At 40.3% G+C, this 20,220-nt stretch overlaps 1 protein-coding gene across 2 annotated transcripts in view; it reads left to right on the top strand.

The window, feature by feature from the left end:
• Window positions 1-6,283: 6,283 nt before the first annotated feature.
• LOC115787835 (hippocalcin-like protein 4) overlaps window positions 6,284-20,220 on the top strand; it is a 30,586-nt gene continuing 16,649 nt past the window's right edge. Inside the window, exon 1 of one of the 2 annotated variants that reach the window (XM_030740575.1) lies at window positions 6,284-6,318. The gene's annotated coding sequence lies outside the window, so the exon portion shown is untranslated. Of the gene's footprint in view, window positions 6,460-20,220 lie in introns of both variants that reach the window. The other variant, XM_030740574.1, reaches the window with a different exon arrangement.

Genomic DNA, 20,220 nt, shown 5'->3' with positions numbered 1-20,220 from the left:
GGCGCCTCTTCTGTGGAACCAGCTTCCAAATTTCCTTTATGATAAAGCTTATAGTTAGGGCTGGATCAGGTGACCCTGAACCATCCCTTAGTTATGCTGCTATAGGCCTAGTCTGCTGGGGGGGTTCACATAATGCACTGTTTCTCATTCACCTTATTTACTTTGTTTATACTCCACTCTGCATTTAATCATTAATTGATATTAATCTCTGGCTCTCTTCCACAGCATGTCTTTTTTTCTCTCCCCTCAGCCCAACTGATCACAGCAGATGACTGCCCCTCCCTGAGCCTGGTTCTGCTGGAGGTTTCTTCCTGTTAAAAGGGAGTTTTTCCTTCCCACTGTTGCCAAGTGCTTGCTCATAGGGGGTCGTTTTGACTGTTGGGTTTTCTCTGTATTATTGTAGGGTCTTTACCCACAATACAAAGCACCTTTAGGCGACAGTTTGTTGTGATTTGGCGCTATATAAATAAAATTGAATTGAATTGAATTTTTTTAAACAACAACTAATATGGTTAGTACTTGGTTGTGAACAGCAACACATCTTTTCCACAGAAGTACATCAAACCAGTCTCATGCTAACGTCCGTGATGTCAGTTCAGCTTTCATTTTGGAACAGCTTTTCAATCAAGACCGCCAATTTTCAATTCAATTTTATTTATGTAGCACAAATTCATCACAGCAGTCACCTGAGGGAACTTTCTATTGCAAGGCAAAGACCCTACAATATTAGAAAGGAACCCCAGCAATCACATGACCCTTTCCGAACAAGCACTTGGTGACAGTGGGAAGGAAAAACTCCCTTTTAACAAGAAGAAACCTGCAGCAGAACTGGGCTCAGGCAGGGGCAGCCAACTGCCTCATCCTAAGGGAGAAAGCCAGAGTTAATTAATAACTAATGATTAAATGCAGAGTGCTGTTTAAACACACAGAGAGTGAAAAAAGGTGAGCGAAGAAGGGGTGCTCAGTCCATCACGAGAAGCCCCCAGCAGCCTAGGCCTATTGCAGCATTAGTAAGGGAGGGTTCAGGGCCATCTGATCCAGCCCTATGCGTGATCAGAAAGTAATGTTTTGAGCCTAATTGTAAAAGTAGAGCGGGTGCCTGTCTCTTGAATCCAAAGCCTTAACCCTGAAAAACTAAAGGCTGGTGGAAAACTGAATCAGTCTGATTGACTAAAACTCAAAGTGATTTTTACAAAGATAGCTGGATATGCTTCTGGTTTCCAGTGACCAGAGACTTCAGTCACTCACTGTTTGTATGAGTGGTTCATGTGATGAGCACTGTGCAAGTTTTAATAAATTAGAAAGAATGTAAAGTTTAAGGGCTGCAGGGCAGCACAGTGGTGTGGTGGTTAGCAGCGTCACAGCAAGAAGGTCCTGGGTTTTAATCCAAAATGTGACCTTTTATGTGTGGAGTTTGCTTGTTTCCCCATATCTGACCTCTTCTCACAGTAGAAACACAGTCATGAGGTTAATGTGTTATTCTAAATGGACTCCAGGTGTGAGTCTGTCTCTATGCGCTAGCCCTGCAACAGACTGGTGACCTGTCCAGGATGTACCCTGCCCTGTGACAGCTGGGATAGGCTCCCATGCCTCTTTGACCCTGAACTGGCTCCAAAGCCTCCAGTTCTCAAAACAATTATTGATTGAATGACAAAATAGTCATGAGGGACAGAGGACAACAGGAGGGAAAAGGAGGATGGAAGAAAGAGGAGAAGGGAGGGAATAGCTGGCGGAACGAGGTGCGTGGGGGTGTGTGTGGGGGTGTGTGTGTGTGTCCTTTGTGGAGAGTGGAAAGGTCAATTTGACAGTTTACAGGACATTTCTGCACGAGCTTAAGCGTCACACGCACACATGTACACACAACCTCAGATGGACATTCAGGCATGAATGGAGGTATGAATTTCACTGTCATGCTGCCAACTTACTGATCAACCATGTGATTTAGATTATATCTGCTCTTGCTGCAACCTGTTGTTATTTACACTTAATGTATCTTTCACACTGGAAAAATATCAGGAAGTTCTTCACTTGTTGTAGGGAAAAAAAACTACCTTTTAAATTAAAAATGATCTTATTTCTGAAGTGTCAATAGAACAAATGGGAAAAAGAAGGAACTGAGAAAACCCTGAACGATGCCAAAGTGAGGAGATCAGTGGTGACAGAGGACAGGCGAGATGAAAGGGAGAAGAGAGGGATGAGAGGATGAGGACAGGCTAGATGGGTTGTCTCCCATGGCAACTCTCTGTTGCTGATGGACATATTCACTCATGAATATTCATGGAGGTGAGAAGGAGGGAGGGAGGTTCATACTATATTCATGCCGTTTTCAATTAAGCATATTTCAATTAGAGGGCGAGAGATTCATTTCATATCAATTAATGTGGTTTCAATAATACATATTTGAATTACAGGGAGGAGAAGAAAGAGGACAGCAGAAAGACAAATTGGAAAAATAAGGACGTGATTTTTGTTAAAATAGTTAGTAAAAAATGATTGAAGGGCTTGAGATATAATGGTGAGATCATTGCTGGGGTACATTTTTGGAAACATATGACTTCTTGGTGAATTTCACTCTCTTGTTGGCACAGTAAATATAACACTACAGTCAAGTGCCAACGAGTTAAATTTAATGGTACTTGATTATGAAACCTGGTCTCTTAACACAATGAAGTAGATAAAAGCTCATGTGCTGACCAATTGGTGTTTCGTGGAAGCTAGTGTTTTGCTGTGCCTCAAATTGTGCGCTTCCATACTTACACTTCCTATTTTGAGGTTAGCCTTAGTACTATGCAGGAGTGTTACTGCAGAGTCAGTGTGAAGGATGGACGTAGCTACTGTGATGTCACCCTTTGGTTTATGAAATCCCGTTTTGATGCCTTAGGATGAGCGTTTCTTTGGTTTGATTGCAAGAAAAAAAAACGTGATGAGGAAGGGCGGTCTGGCAGTGAAACCGCACACTCACTGATTAATGACTAGTGACTGACAAGTTTTTAGCCAATGAGCTGGCAGGAAAGTGATTACAGAGGTCAAGTCAGAAAGCTGTTTTCCAGTTGACTTCTACAGGACTGGAAGTATTTTTGAAACCACAGGTATCACCATCTGGTGGCCTTCAGACAGAATGCAGGTTTATGGCACTTGTGCATTCGGCTTTATTTTTACAACCTGGAAGTTATAAAGCCATGTTTTAGAGTATAAAACCATGTTTTATACTATCTATGCTGTCAACAGACTGCTTGGTACAAAATGATGGCCTTGTCCTGGATAGTTTCCCCCTTTGTAAGCACTATATGGTGGGTTATTTATTTATTTTTTTAATTACTAATGTACTTGGATAATGGTAATAAGGGCTAAGGTTGGAGAATTGGCTGTAGTCACTGATTTGGACTCCTCATCTGTGTTTTTGGTGGTAGTGCCTTTAAGAGCAAGGCTATGTGTGTGCATAGACCAATACACTTTATAGATGACACTTGCTAACCAAGCTATCCTACACTGCTTGATAACTTAGCACGCCACCCTATTGCCCAAATATAGTCACTTTTGGCTCAAACAATACAAAACAAACTAATTAAAAAACATGAAAAGACCATCACAACAGCCAAAATGCTGACGTTAAAGCTTGAAAATACACTCCCAAAACCAAAGGGTGACGTTTTGCAGTCACATGGTTAACCACATGACTGTTAACTTGACCGGCATTTTGGATGTGTGACTATAAGGTTGAGTGAAAAAGGCCCCGTTGTCACAGAGGCCTGGAGACCACTTGGGGACCATCTGGTAACCATTTGTGAGGGAAAAATGCATATTCCTTGACTGGCTGACAAGTGGTTGCTGGAGGTTAATAAGAAACCCCTAAGATAATTTTATAATGGTAGTCATTGTGAAATCATCTGCTAAAGCCTCAGTCACACAGTCCTAAAGACCGCTCAGTGACCCCCTTAGAAGGTGGAACGTTCTCTGTTACTGGTTTGCATCACATTTCTTCAGTTTTTACTACTGCTCAGTTAGTAGTTAGTAAGTGTTTGTGACCAAATTCAACCAGCACTGCCAGCTTAACTAGCTTACCTTGTACTGAAGGACACATACACTCACGCCACAGAAAATAGTAAGTGTGTGTTGCAGTGCTCCTGCAGAGATATGGACATTCGCCTTGCGCTGAAGGTTATATCATTCCTAAATGAGAGGCCCTGGCTGACCTTGGCTAATCACACTGTGACATTTTATCTGTCAGAACTCAGTTTTTCTCTTACAATATCAAATACATTTTCATGCATCAAGAAAACAGTAAAAGGGTTACCTGCTAATCTGAGTTCTGTTCAATTTTAGCTCACAGAAGTTGATTTCTAATAAAATCTGCTTTACAACATGTAGGCTCAGACAAAATAAAAATGGATGCTACAGTCTGGATTCTGTTAGTAACAACAAGAGTGCATTAGTGTGTTTGGAATGATAGAAATCAATACCTGCACTGACTATTATGTAACTATTTAGGACATGATTTGAAGCTCTGCCATATGACAAAATGTATAAAATAATTCTCTGCAGCCACTGTTTTTCTTTAGAAATCAGATATGTGCCAATAATTAGTCTCAGGGGGTGTGAGTCTCTTTTCAGTTTTGTTGTCAGTTTTATTTATATAGCACCAACTCACAACAGTCACCTCAAGGTGGTTTATATTTTAATCTAAAAACCCAACAATAATTACAGAGAAAACCCAACAATCAAAACGACCCCCTATGAACAAGCACTTGCAACAGTGGGAAGAAAAAAACTCCTTTTTAACAGGAAGAAACCTGCAGCAGAACCAGGCTCAGGGAGGAGCAGTCATCTATCGCAACTGGTTGCGGGTGAGCGGAGAGAGACAGGACAAAAGACACACTGCGGAAGAGCAGAGATTAATAATAACTAATGATTAAATGCAGAGCGGTGTAAAAGAGGTGAATAAAAAAGAAATCCTCAGTACATCATGGGATTCCCCCCAGCAGCCTAGGCCTACTGCAACATAACTGAGGGAGGTTTCAGGGTCACCTGATCAGCCCTAACTATAAGCCTTATCAAAAAGATCACAAGATTTAAGACTAATCTTAAAAATAGAGAGGGTGTCTATCTGTCAATAGTAGCATTAGCGCTCAGCGACAGGGTTGGAAACATAAAAATAAGCTTAGAGACCCTCACCCATGACTTGTCTGGTGTATAGACTGCATAAAAAGATGGCTGAAATATTCCATTTGGAAGTAGGATGTTCTAAATAGGCGATGCAGTGTGTTGCTTTTTGTGCTTTGCATATACAGGCTGCTACTTTAGCCAAGAATAAATGACGTGTCTCAATTTGGGTACTTCTTAGTATAAAAAGTGTGAAGAGCCTGAATGTGAGGACATGGCACACTCAATGTGACCTGTGACTTTCAGTCAATGAGCATACCCTTGACAATCTTCTGTTCTGGCTGTAATAATGATCATACTTTACAAAAGAAAATTCATACTTAAATAATATGATCTGTAACTAGCGATTGAACTGATAAATTCATCAGGATAGTGTTTATTGAGCAAGGGAGCCAGCTATCTAATCTGATGTCTTTCCGGACAGGTGTTATAATCAGGTGTTATAATCAAGTACAATTAAACTTAACTCTATTATAAGTCTCTTAAACACAGTAACTGCAAGAAAAAGATCACAGTTTATTCTTTGAAGGGGAAAGTGTGATACAGAGTGAGTCCAAAGCCCAGGGAGAGCAGCACATCAGCCACAGCTGTCAGTCATCAGTCACATGACTGTCATGAAAAATATTTATAAGGCTTTACACTTCTTTAACAGTGAAATAATTTCTAAGGTGACTGTGATTGATGTCTGTCAGGGTACCTGTCGAAGGAGTTATATAGTGTTACTGTCTGGTGGCTGACTCCATGTGGGCTTGAACCCAGTTTTCCTGCCTGTTCTGACAAGTAAATATCCACTACAGGAAAGCAGGAAAGCAGAGGCTAAATGACTCACTTTACAAGGTGAAGTTGAGCGAGAAGTACCAGAAAAACACACAGTGTCATGTGTACTTTTTGTTGTGACTGGAGCTGTTTTTCTTCACAGCTTTTCACTACACGCGCGCTCTCTCTCTCTCTGCTTCAGAGGCAGGACGCGAGGGCACGGGAGCGCGCACTCGTTGTGAGCCGCGGGTTTTATTGACGAGCCGCTCCGTCGAATCGGATGAGAAAGGCTCCACCTTTAAACAGAGACCTAGCCAATCTCCGCGCCGGGGAGGCGGGCTTTATGCAAATGTGTTGGCAAGGGAGACGCAGCGGTTCATTCATCTGCTTCCAGAGAGAGAGGTGAGTTAACGCGAAGGTTATTTTACATTAGGGAACAATTGTTTTGGAGCAAAAACACCGCCGTGAGAATAGCTAGAAAGCAAAAGAGAGGCTTTTGTTTTCTGGCTAAAAGGAGCGTAATCTTCTTCCACACATTACTGGGTAAGTGAAGGACATTAATTCGTCATATTTGTAAATAGTGTGTTTTCATGGTCAGATTAATGTGTGCAGGGGGTGGTGAGAGTGTGTCAAATTTGCCTTTAATTGTTAACTAAGAAAAGCAATACGTGATTAAAACAAGAAGTCATATGGATACTATTTTTGCTTGGCTGGTACCCAGGAATGATGAACTTAACTCTCAGCCCTGTTAGTGTCAGTGTGATAATCTTATTTAGCACTGCAAATGAATCAAAGTCGGGGTTTTAGGCGGACTGGACTGCCTTTGTTGAGCAAATAGCGTTTTAAGTGTTTTGCTCAAGGACACTTGGGGCTGTAGAGGCAATTGAACTTGGATTCATGTTTCCCTGTTCAAAACATAAGAGGCACTCTGGTGAGGACAGCACTCATTATCACCCTGGTGTTTGTTACATTTGGTGAGTCATTTTAAAAGAATAAGCTGTTTTCTTCTGCCTTTACCTGAAAATGCAGCATTGGGGAAGTCAGAGCTAGGATGCCCTTCATGCTTTAGGAGCAATAAGTGGCTGAACAAAATAAAGCTCCCTCTGTGTTTCAAGACTGAAACTGGTCTCTGACTGTGTTCTGTTAATGGCTTGATATAAACATGCAAAAAGTGGTTGCTTAAATTGTTGTTTTTGGAGGATACACGGAGGCTCTGACTGCCCCCTGAGTGGATGGTTGCGCTAAATGTAACAAGTGTTTTATATAAGGAGTCAGTGTTTGTGTGTTTGCAAGAGAAAACTGTATCTATGAGTCATTTGTTGTTGACCTGTAAGAGTGCAGAGTGAGGGAGAGATGGGTGAACAAAGCAGGCTGAGCTGGTGGTTCAGTTTTATCTACATAATTCGGTCCTCTGGATGACACCAGGACAATCAATAAGACCAGCTTCAAATGTTTGTGTGTGTCTGTCTGTGTGTAAGTGCTTGTGGCCTTCTGTGTTTTAAACACTCATACCAAATGCATCAAAGTACCGCACCATGTGTTTGTGTGTGTGGATTTATGTGCTATGATGAGTCTGGATGCAGTGTTTGTTGTTTAAGTTCATAACAGAGCACAGCAGTATTACATAAAACGGAAAGACACACACACACATCCATGATGGACTCGGTTGTGGCATTGGCAAATTAGATTGGCTGTGTGGTCCTTTGGCTGCTAACCTTTAACTGAACAGCAGCAGGTCCTTAGTACACGGCAGGTCTCAGACCTGAGGGGTACACATTCACTGCTTTGTTACATTTTTAAGATTAAAATGTAAGTTTTACAGTTTTTCAGGTTTGCTTTAACTGTTGCGTAGAGATGCACCGATCGACCGGACGGGGACTGGAATCGGCTAATTTCCTGCGTGCTTGGCCCGGACTGGTGACCAGCCGGTCAGTCTCACCTGTGTCCGATTATGAGCCGTTCTGTTCCATGCGTGCGCAACACGTGCACAGTAGCGCAGGCAAATACTTGCACTCAAACTAACAGTCCCATGCTAACATATTGTTAGTGTGGAAGCCCCTCGTCTTGACTGAAGACGCAAAGTTTCCCAAAGTAAACCGTGGGGGGACATCACAAAAACATTTGTAATGACAACTCTAATAAGACACTTCAATCACCCTCACCCAGCTGAACTTGGACATCTTAAAGAAGCTAACAAAGGCAAAGTGGCTAAGGCTATCCAGAGCTCAGAATCAAGAACAGGGTCAATGAACTAATATCTGGCGAAGTTATAAACATACTGTAAAATGATGTAACTGACATTTGTTTTGTTATATAAATCTGTTGCACCTGCATTTGTTTAGTAAGGTAAAATATGGGGGTGCATAGCAACTCATAGTATCAGAGCACTTTATTTTCAGTTGCTTAAGTGCGAGAAAACCCTGTAGCTTGCCGCAGTTTGGGAGAAATTGTAAAGTTTAATCATTTTTTTGGTAATGAACATAAAAATGTGGATTGAAGAAAAGTTGTTTGTATATACTGTCAGTTATAGTTCATTGAAAATTGATAACGGCAGCCACCGGTGCATGTCTGCTGATACATGATAGCCATCAAGAGCCAGATGTTCACGGATGTTATCATGCTCTCTAAAAGGTTGTCAGTTTACCTCTGAATCTGGTTTTCAGCCCTGTGGAAAGATTTTTTTTTATATAAAAGGACAAAAGTGAAAGTTAGGGATGCAATGATCCAACTTTTTCTAATTCCATTAGGGTACCATTAAGCTGTGTAAGAGACTGGGAACTTCTGTGTAAGGCAACAGTCCACTTGATTTAAACACTGCTTTCCTTACTTTGTTAAAAAAAAATGGGATAAATAAATGAATATAGATGTGCTGAATTCATATTTATCCATCTATCCACCTTATTCACCTAATGTTTTTGTACTGGTCTCATTTCAGTTTAGTGTGGGAGTCTTTGCTGCTTACTGCTGTTATTTACTGTGCTGCTAGCATCTCCTTTCCCTGCTCTCCCTGTGAGTGCACCTTCTCTCTCTCACACACACATGCAGAGTCAAGATGACAGGAGACAGGTGAAGTGAAATAATATTAATCAGTTTGACAGCAGCATGTTATGTTACCATATTAAACGGGGGAAAGAATTGCAGTCTGAATTTCTCAGTCACGTCAACTCGCTTGACCACAGTTTGCACATAAGTAGAAAACCTATTGCGGACATACAAACTGCTGTCATTGCAGCGGTGAAATATCACCAGACTGCTAACCTTTTTATCTTAGCTCCCTCCATGCTGCGCCACCTCTCCTGTTAGTGATCGGTACAGCGCTGCAGTAGTAAACACAGAATGTTGAATAGCTCAGCCCCATACAGAAGCCAGTTGTCAGTGATACCTGATGGATATCTGATCCAAGTATCAAATCTGTGTATCTTTAGTTAAAGTTCAGCAGATTCCAACATCACAACTTTTTTTTTTTCCTAATTACAAATGTTTGCCTCATTGTTAATGTGCCATTTGAAGGGCCTTTTGTTTGGTTGTGAAATGGTTGTGATCAGACAGCAACATCAGCTCCAGGTACACAGACTAATGTTACAGGCCTTACTTATTACTTATTACAGTCCAAACTTATGGGTTTCAGAGGTGTTGAGGTGGAATTGTGTCCTTTCACTTTTCAGCTATTTAGCTGTAAAAAGATGTCTTTTTCTTTTTTTTTTTTTTTCATATATCCATCACATTTGAACCATATCTCAACATGTAGAGTCATCTTTTCCAACTTCTTTTCAACAAGCTTTTGCTCCATGGGGATAGTCGATTAATGTTGATACTGTGCTGCGGCAGCATGATTGCTTGCAGTATCGGCTTTAATTTAATAAAAAACAAACTGTTGTTTCTATTCTTGCTTTATTTCTCAGACCACTTTTCCACTGTCAGCAGACTGTATGTTGCGGCTCTACCCCTGATAATGTATACACATAATTCCTTGCATCCTGGTGATTTTTTATACATGAACTTTTGCTTAAATTGATGTTTGAAATGTTTTTACTTATGGAAAACACAAAAATCGGACACTATGTAACAGTTAAAAAATCTTGGAATATAATGTTGTCAGGCTGTGGCATTTTACAATGTTTTCATAATTTTTTCAACTTTTCTGTTTTAATATTTCCTGATTTACTTTTCTTTGCTCTTATGTATTTGCCTGCTTTCAAACAAATAGAATTCTGTCTATCTTATGACTTTTATAGCTCCGATCTGCTTCAGCAAGATTTCTGCAGGATAATGTCTTGCAGACAGATGTCAAGTTGACATCTGATTGTCGCTAGTTGCTACAGTGGTATGATAGAATATGTAATAATATATTACAGAATATGGAACAACTTCAAATTGCTGATGCTTTGCTGTTGGCTTCCTCAATCCTGTGGAGGAAGCTCCATGCTCAGTGCTCCTTCTAGCAATTGGTGACCATCTGCTGTGTGGCTAAGTAAGCACCAAACATCATTGAACTGAATAGAACGGTTCCATAGATCAGCCCACTGTAACAATACCCAATCCAGCTCTGATCAAAATATTAGCTCGGTGCATCCTTACTCAAAAAATCCCAGATTCTACTCTGGGTCTGATCCACAGAGACCACCTCAAAAAACACAGTTCCTAAAACATCAGACTGGCTCAAGGCACCACGGGGTACTCTGAGAGGAAGTCATGTTTTCAGCTGTGGTCTGTCCCAGGAGTACACAGCTTCAAACACGACTTTCATTTTGAGCTTAACTACATGTTCATAACCTTTTGTGATTGGATCTTTTATGGTCAACAAAATCTGTCTACACCTGCAAAAGTACTTAAAACAACCTTTGTGGTGGGTCCCACTACAGTGGGTGTCTCCAGGGCCGCCTGTTGCCAGGATGACATGTGCAAAGACAAATATATTCACAAGGTGAAAACAGTATCAGCTGCACTATTGTGGCTGATTGCAAAACTGCCATGTTTGTCGATTAGCTTCAGAGCAATCCATAGCAGGGACATTTATTTTGATGCCCTTGTACTCATCACATAATACGAGCAACAGGCTGTTCCCTAAACATTTGGTAAGTCGATCGCCTGATCTTTGCAGCGTTGTTACAGTCAAAGCGTCACTGTTATTTCCAACAGTGGGTGGAAAGAGGCTACAGTTACACATAACAGCTGACTGAGTGACAGATCACTGGATGGGAGAGCACATTATTATAGTTACTTGCTCTTCCCTAGAAAGAAAGACCTATTGATCCACTTTCTGTGTAGTTCAATCATATTAGCCTGGAGCAACACGTTACGCTACAATTTCCTGTATGTGATTGTTCATTTGAATGTGTTGTTTGTTTTTCCAGTGTCCTCTTGTCTCTGTTTTCTGTTCTGTATCTGTGGATAAAAGATGCAATGACACCCCCCTCCCCCCCACCCCACACACACACACACACACACACACACTCTTTTTTTATTCCGTCCCCTTGTATCACTTCCATTTTGTTGTAAGCCTGTGGCCAGGTGTACTGTGCATCTGTCTCATGCATCACTGGCTCAGTGTGTGCTTTGTGTTTGTGAGGGCGGCTGGCATGAGCTGCTGCATGTGCGTCTCTTGACTGATTGATTCGTCCATTCCTGTCTCATGCTTTATTAGCCAGGGAGGCAGATGTTGCAGTATAAAAAAATTACTGTGGGGAAGAGGAGGGAGGGGGGGGATCATAGTCCTAGCTCCTGTCTGCTTGTGAATGGCTGAAAAACAAAGGAATGTTGAGTGAGGGAGTTAGGCATTATTGATGAATAACTAATGAACACCCACAGTTACTAATGGACGCCATCGGTAGAGGCTTGACAGTTACAGTGAGGTACAATGGGGTGGTACACACACACACACACACACACACACACACACACACACACACACACACACACACACACACACACACACACACACACACGCACCAGCAAGGAAACTTATTTCAGAATAAAATAAACTGAAAATATGAATACTGTCAGTGTTTATCTATTATACCTGTTAATCGTTCTTTTTTGTCCAGAAACATTTAAGAAAAAGGTTTGTGTGGACAAACACATTTAGAAGAATTGTGCTGAATTCAAAAAAAAAAAATTCAGTGAGTGGTTTTCCTCCCACACTGAGTGAGCCTTGACACTAAAATTGTCCTTAGTTGTTAAACTGTTTGTCTCCTCTGTGTGTGTGTCAGCCATGTTACAGACTGACAGGTTTACCCTTCTATATATTGAATTATTTTCCCCCTTTTTTCATGTTCTAGGACTCAAATTTTTAACCCTTATTTTTTTTTTGTCCCTAAAAACATTTTTTCTGCACATGGTCCCGTACTGATTTGTTTCTGTGTACATTAAATGAATATTGTCCACTTCAATCCAACACATTGGTGGTGGAATGAAACATTTTGCTGCTCACACCAGAGACCCAAATTTGAGTCTTTCATGTCAGATTTTTCCTGTTTCATCTGTAAGTTAATCATTTTCATATTAATTTGTTGCTAATTACCATTAAAAACCACTACTTCACTGACCTCACCCCCAGTAATGGGTGAGTTGTTCCCCTCGTCTCCAGATTCTGCTTCCTCTACAGAAGGTGTGCCAGTGGGATTAAGGAGGTCCATGAAGTATTCCTTCCACTGCCTGACTATATCCTCAGTGGAAGTCAGCAGCACCCCACCTGTACTATACACCAGCCAGAATTGCTTCACGGCTGTCCAAAAGTCTTTTTCCATGGCCTTACCAAACTCCTCCCACACCCAAAACATGAGTTGAACCATATCTCAACATGCAGAGTCATCTTTTCCAACTTCTTTTCAACACGTTTTTGTTCCATGGGGATAGTCCATTAATGCTGATACTGCGGCAGCATGATTGCTTGCAGTATCGGCTTTAAATTCAATAAAAAACAAACTGTTGTTTCTGTTCTTGCTTTATTTCTCAGACCACTTTTACACTGTCAGCAAACTGTATGTTGGGGCTCTACCCCTGATAATATATACATTTAAATCCTTGCATTCTTGCATGCTTAAATTGATGTTTGAAATGCTTTTACTTATGGAAAACACAAAAAATTGGATACTATGTAACATAGTCCAAAAATCTTTTTCCATGGTCTTACCAAACTCCTCCCACACCCAAAACATGAGTTTTTGCTTCAGCCACCGGCCAAGTCATATTCTGCTTGGCCTGCCAGGACCCGTCAGCTACCTTCAAAGTCCCACAGCCTAACCAAGCCCAATAGGACTCCTTCTTCAGCTTGATGGCTCCCTTCACTTCCGGTGTCCACCATCTGGTTCAGGGATTACCACCACAAAAGGCACCAACCACCTTGCAGCTGGCTCTATGCCGCTCTGTGGCAGCCTCAATAATGGAGGTGCAGAACTTGGTTCATTCAGACTCAATGTCCCCAGCCTCCCTTGGAGTGCTATCGAAGTTCTGACGGAGGTGGGACTTGAAGATCCCGTGGACTGGAACCTCTGCCAGGCATTCGCAGTGAACCCCAGTGTTTAGGTGTGCCAGGTCTGTCCAGCATCCTTCCCCACCACCTGATCCAACTGATCACCAGGTGGTGATCAGTTGGATCAGGTGGATCACCAGGTGGTGATCAGTTGACAGCTCAGCTCCTTTCTTCACCCGAGTGTCCAGAACATACAGCCACAAATCTCATGATAGGATTAGAGTGGTTCCAGAGCCCAGGCTATGCGTTGTCTCATCTTCTGCAGCCTGAAGAGGAGACATAGGCTTGCCTTCCTGTAGGCCCACCACCCGCAGGAGGTGCCATAGGGGTAGAGTGCAGTGTGTGTCGGACAGTGGGCAAGGTCGAAGGCCCTGGTGGACTGATCCATGGCTACTGAGGCTGGCGTTTGGGAGATGGAACGCAACCTCTCTGTTGGGGAAGGAGCCTACCTTTTTAATTGCTTAAATATTTCTACATGAAACCATCAATGAGCAAAATGACTAAGGAGGCGTATACTGTTAAATTCCTGGCCAATGCCAATCTTTTAAATAATAATTTGGCCAATAGCCAATGCCAGAATTTTATTCTATCTATTATTAATGTTTATTTTGTTCGTTTGTTTTTGTTAAATCAGGAAAACAAATAAATCTTAAATATCACAAGTTCTTCAGCTCTTCATCACACTGTTCTGAAATATTTAGCCAAATTTAGCCTCATTCAGCAAAACTGATGTGATATTTGCTGATACCAGTCAACAAGGCTGATTATTGGCTGATGCTGATATCCAGCTGTTTTACTGGTGTATCCCTAAAAGTGACAAGACTGAAATGTGTTCACCAAGTACTGATTTCCATGTGGTTATTATAAATGATTTCTTGTTTCTAAACTTAAAAAGTGTGCTTAATGTAACAATTATCCCACTGACATGTCTTCTTTTAAAGATGCAGCCAATGCTTTTCTCCAGCTTGGTTGTAGCTCTGTGTTAATGAGTGAAAGAACGCTTCTTCCTCAAGAACTTGGATACTTGGAACAGTTTGTGTTTAAACCAGTGGCATTTTAAAGCTTCTGCTATAAAGAGGACAGCTGTTCAGTTTAGTTTATTCCATGTGTTTAAGGTCTATGTTCAGTGCTTTGTGTTGAAATTTGGCAATGTCTCTGTCTGGAGGGGCTTCAAGTTGAGTGTGTATGAATTTTACACTTTAGTCTGTTGGGAATGTTCACAAACAGCAATTTTATACAGTTTTCCAATTTACACGTTTTTTTTTTTTGCCTGTTTTATGCTGAGTGTTAAGTGTTTGATGTTTACTTTTAAATACATAGAAATATTATCTGAATATGTTTCAGTTGCATATTTAATAACATCCAAACACAGTTAAATAAATGTACTCAGTTTCATTTATCCACATACAGATATTATTTCTTTACTGAAATTTAAATCACAGATGGTTAGCAGCTACAGACATAAACATAATAAATGATAACACTGTATATGGGCTGCAAAGGTTCAATGACTCCTTTTTTCTTGCTCATGGATTTGCCAAAGTACTGATTATTACGAACACATATTACTGTCCACAGTATATCCTGAGGAAATATTTCTGAAGTGCTTTCATTTTCCAAAAAGACTTGGTCACTCAGCTGGATATTCTTGTATTAATTTAGAATCCATGCACCAAGAGAATATTTCAAAATGAAAGCATACAATTATTTGTTTAAAATAAAACACATTTATTGTCAGTGTAGGTTATAAAATAAAATTATGCCTGCTGCCGATAATATGCCTGTAATGTATATATATTTTGCATTAAGATCACGCTGTCTAAAAGCAAATAGGTTGAACCTTTATTTTACAGCACTGCCCAAAAATCAACTGATAGAGCACACAGGCCCACCCAAAACCATAGCAAAACAGGAACAAAACCACTGAGTTTCTGGGGTTGGGGTTTAATCTAATCTAATCTAATCTAATCTAAATTATCTTTTGTTTTGCTAGTTATTAAATAAAAATTTAAAATTTTCTTACAAAATAAATAGTCAGTAGTGTGCGGTGACTTTCAGAGAAAGGCAAGCAGAGACTACGCACTCCAAAAAAACAATAAGAACATAGAACATAACAATAATGCTTTCTTTAATCTTTAAAGTTATGGTGTGCAAAATCTCACAGATAGATGTCGGTAAATTGCAGATTGCAGTCAGCTGAATTCTTCCCCCTCCCAATTCAAGTGCATAATCCTAGCTATGGTGGCCAATATAGGACAAACAGCTATGGTCACTGTTTATATGCCTGGCTGTCAGCCAGCTATTTACTTCAGGTGGTGTCCATGTCTATTTACTCAGGAGGAGACTGTAAAACTGTGTGAAAGGAGTCTAGTATGGGTCAATGATTCAGTGGCACTCACTTCTGTCTGATGACAGCGATGACAAGTTGAGTTGTTGAGGATATCCTGAACTTTTCTGTTATAAGCACTGCAGTTTTTGCCACTGTTAGCTGCAGTTAGCCAGTGTTAGTGACACTGTCTCTAAAGTGGATCTAATATTGTTGGATTGGGACACTTAGCGAATAAACTCACATACAATTTGAGAACGTAATCAAACTGTTTATCAGAGCGAAAGTGTGATTTTTAGGACATTCGAGCTTGACATTAGCTGACATGGTAGCTTATAACCAGCTGTTGCTGTTCAGCTGGCTTATTGTCAGCTATCTGTGAATGGCAGGGTTGCATGCCTAATCTGCTGACAATATGTAAATTCCACAATATCAGGAATAAATAAGCACGCTTATGCACGTTTTCGTGTGTTAGGTCCCTGACTTCAATTTAGGAGAAGGTAAGGAGGAAGAGGATGAGGTGGAGATAAGGAAAGAGAGAGAGCAGTGGTGGAGGAGGAAAAGACATAATGAGAGATTATGAAAATATTTATGTAAAATTGTTAAATGGTCATACATAGTTTCAAAGAGCTATTTGTGATCTTTTAATTAAAAGTAAAGCATACTAAATATGTGACCTGTCTCTAGCCAGATACATAAATTGCAACTGGGGGAGCACGGATGTCCATCTCCACAAAGCGATGCTATGTATTTTTAACGGATTCATTCTAAGTCCATGAGACTGCATGAATTTGTTGAAAGATGTGATTACACACTAATCAATGTATATTTGAGTACATTTTCTCTCTATCACCTCCCCGCACTCCTTCTTGGCTGTAGAATTGTAAAGTTTTATAACTACTCTTCTTATCTATTTGCTAATAGCTGACAATGACTAGTGGTATAGGATTTTTGTTAGAACCCTTGCTTTAGTAAAATTAGCAATAAAATATAAAACTGTATTACTTGAAAAGTATCAAAAATAAAAGTAGTTATTCTGCAGAAAAATATTCCCCATCAGAGTCATATCAATATTAGTGCTGCAGATGTTTAAGGTTGAGCTTCTTTTAAACACTTTATATTCTGTTCAGTCTACAGTAATGTGTCATATTACATAAAATCATATGTTTGTAGTGGCTGTCCTGTGAGGACGACATATCTCGACAAAACAGCTTTACAAAACTACATTAAAACTTTTTATATAAAAAAAAATCAGCGTTGAATTAGCATCTCAGAGATGCTATTCTCAAAGTGCTGGTGGATCCTGCACTTGTTCAACTCGCCTGTTTTATTAAACCTTACATGGCAGGAGTTCCCTTATCCATTATTAAAGCTTTCATTACTAATGTACTAAACAAGTTTTTAAAAGTTTCTTATATCACACATGTTGGCCAAGGTGGTTAGTAAGAGAAAACTCATCTGTTATGATGTACATAAGAGTGCTCATTTACTTGCTAGTGTTAGCTCTGCTGCCAGACAAAGCATAGATGATAACTGATCTCAGAGCAGTGAAAACAGAGCCAGCAGCAGACCAGAAGCTTATCCACAATGTGCATGCGCAAACAACCAGCTGCTGCTGGCTTGATAAACATAAGCCATTGTCAATGGGACATGAACAAACTCATGAGAATGCCTACCCCGTACAAATTTCAGTGGTTCTGCCATCAAGCTACATTAATTCCACTTCCAGAGCTAATAGCCAACCACAGCCACAAGATGATGGTGATGTATAGGATGGATGTAAACAGGATGAGAGAAGCTTAATGACAGCACGCTGTCTGAGATAAAAGGAGAGCGACTGTCAAACTTTAGTTAGAATTTCAAGGGAAAACACTACCTAGGCTACTTTTATGCTGTGCCACTATATATATATACTGCTTTTTCATGACTATTGCACTACTAAATGCTGCTGCCTGCACCTAATATATATATATATATATATATAAAAAACAATACTATTGTTGGAATACTTAAGCATGGCTGTGCAGGTTGGTTAGAGTGCAGACAGAAACACTAAAACCTTATAGCCAATGATTAGTGCAACAGTCAGAAATGAATCACCCAGACTTCAGTAAATGTGCAGCAATTGTGGCAATAAATAAAATACAAGGGTGAATAAATCATTTTTTTGAGATATGGGGGATAAAGGTTAGATGAGAGAATGATTCATAAGGGCACACACACACACACACACACAGCTGTTTTGTCCCTTGTGTTTCTCCCCAGGCTCGCCTGGTCCTAATTTAGCATTTGAACATCACTGAGGTGAGCTGTGTTTCTACAGCTATTCATCCTTTTCGCAGCATGTACCAGACTATATATCAAATAGCCTGATTTGGAGATTAAGATAATATGAGATGATATTTTTAGGAAGCAACACATCCTTTTAAAATTATAAGGATTCATTCTGTGCATTATGTAAATGATGTTAACCTGTGCAGTCCTGTTGGTGTAGGCTGTCTCTCCAGAGACGGCGATGCACCAAGGCCAATACACCTCCGCTGTTCCGTCTGTGCCTCAGCACAGCATTAAATGGGATTAATAACACAACATTAATTAAGTGCAACATGAAATTGCCATCTCCAGTGCCACTTGAAGGTACCAGGGTTAACAACTTTTCTGGAAATGCCTGCTTACTAATAGTTCTTCGACAGATTAGCTATGTAACGATGTAACGATTTGTGTCTTGCTATGAAACCATCAGCTGAGCATTTCTGCCATTGCCATCTTGTTTTTTTTTTTAAACAAGATGTAATGACCAAGGGATTGATCTTACTGTGAAACACATTAGCCGATAACCACAGTAATCTTGCTTTCTGATTCTTCGAATGACCAATTTACAAGTTAATGTTCTATTCACTGTGACCTCATTGAAGTGTTTACTGAGGTCACAGAGAAAGGAAACGAAGCCTTTTTGCAACCACAAAGGTTGTCTCCTTCATTAAATCTAATGCATGTTTAAGACACTTCTATGTTGAATTCACTTTTCAGAGCCAGGAGCTACACCCTTTTTTATACTGTCTATGGGTGTGTATCATCAGTGTTTACATCCTCTCATGCTGGCATTAACAAGCGCTAGCCTTTTATCATGGGTAGATGCACTCTTCCTTCGAATTACAGGTTTAATCAAGTAGAAAGAACAAGGTTTGTGAATTTTTTGAGTATGTAACACGATTTCTGGAAAGCAACATTGCCACTGAGTTTTTCAGATGTAGTCTGGAAGAGTTTTAAGAACATGTAGTTCCACAATATTCAAGAGAATATTGTGGAACCTGATATCTTTATAGCCAGCATCTCCAATACTTATGCCAAAACAATCTAGTTGGGTAAATATTAAAGGTTAGAGAGATAATATGTAAAATTGATTATGGGGTTACTAAGGCTCTAGAGCAGCCTTATGGTCCCTTCATAAGCTTCAGCATTAGCTAACTAACAACCTATTGCTGTCAACTAGCATAGGGTCATGATTCTTGATGTTTACATTCACATGTGGATGTAAACATCTCTCTCCTTACTAGCAGTTTTAACCACATTTACTTAACTATCGGGTTAAAGACAGGAAATATGATTTGGTTTTGGAGGTTACCTGAGAGAATACAACACAGGTAACTGTAAACAGGCTACTGCAAGGAAAACGTTATGACTCTCATGGGAAATACGTCCAGTTCGTTTGAAAATCTTAAGCACAACCATGTAATTATTCTGAAACTTATGTTAAAAAAAGACAACAGGAGAAATCACAAAACTGGCGTGTTAACTTTCCAGATACAGAGGACGATGAGACTTTTTTCTCTAACAATTTATCACATGACTGCATGAGAACTGAACCATGCTGCATGTTTTCCACAGTGTAATGGCCCTCTCCTCACTTCAACAACAATATCTAATCAAACACATCAGCATCATGCGGGTTGTGGAAGACACTGGCCCATATTCAGATTTTCAATAAAATCACAGATCCAGCCCATATATATTTGTCAGCCATTTCGTCAGGTCGAGTTGGCAGAGGGACTGCTTTGATTGGCTGAAAGCCTCACTCTCTGCCGGATGGTGATTTGGCAGTGAGCTGGGCAACTGTTGTCAAGGCGACATATTGTTCAATTTCATTTTTGATGGCTTGGCGTGCTGCCATAAAGACCATTCTGGTTGGGCTTTCTCATTCACATATCAATAGGCTGGCCGTCCAGGTCTCATCAGATGTCTCTATCTTCTTTTGGTCGGTTCCTTCACTTTCTCTTTTAAACACACACACACACACACATGCACACACACACACACACGCACACACACACACACACACACACACACACACACACACACACACACACACACACACACAAACACACACACAGGGCGGCTGTTATTGGACTGGTATGTGATTGATTGTTCCTCTATTGCTATTACAGTACATCGTACTTTTTCCACTCTCACAAAGGTTATTACCATTGCAAACACAAAGCAAAAACAC

The sequence above is a fragment of the Archocentrus centrarchus genome, chromosome 11 (genome assembly GCF_007364275.1).
Source record: "Archocentrus centrarchus isolate MPI-CPG fArcCen1 chromosome 11, fArcCen1, whole genome shotgun sequence".
Classification (NCBI taxonomy): Eukaryota; Metazoa; Chordata; class Actinopteri; order Cichliformes; family Cichlidae; genus Archocentrus; species Archocentrus centrarchus.
This window is presented reverse-complemented; position numbering and strand designations above follow the sequence as displayed.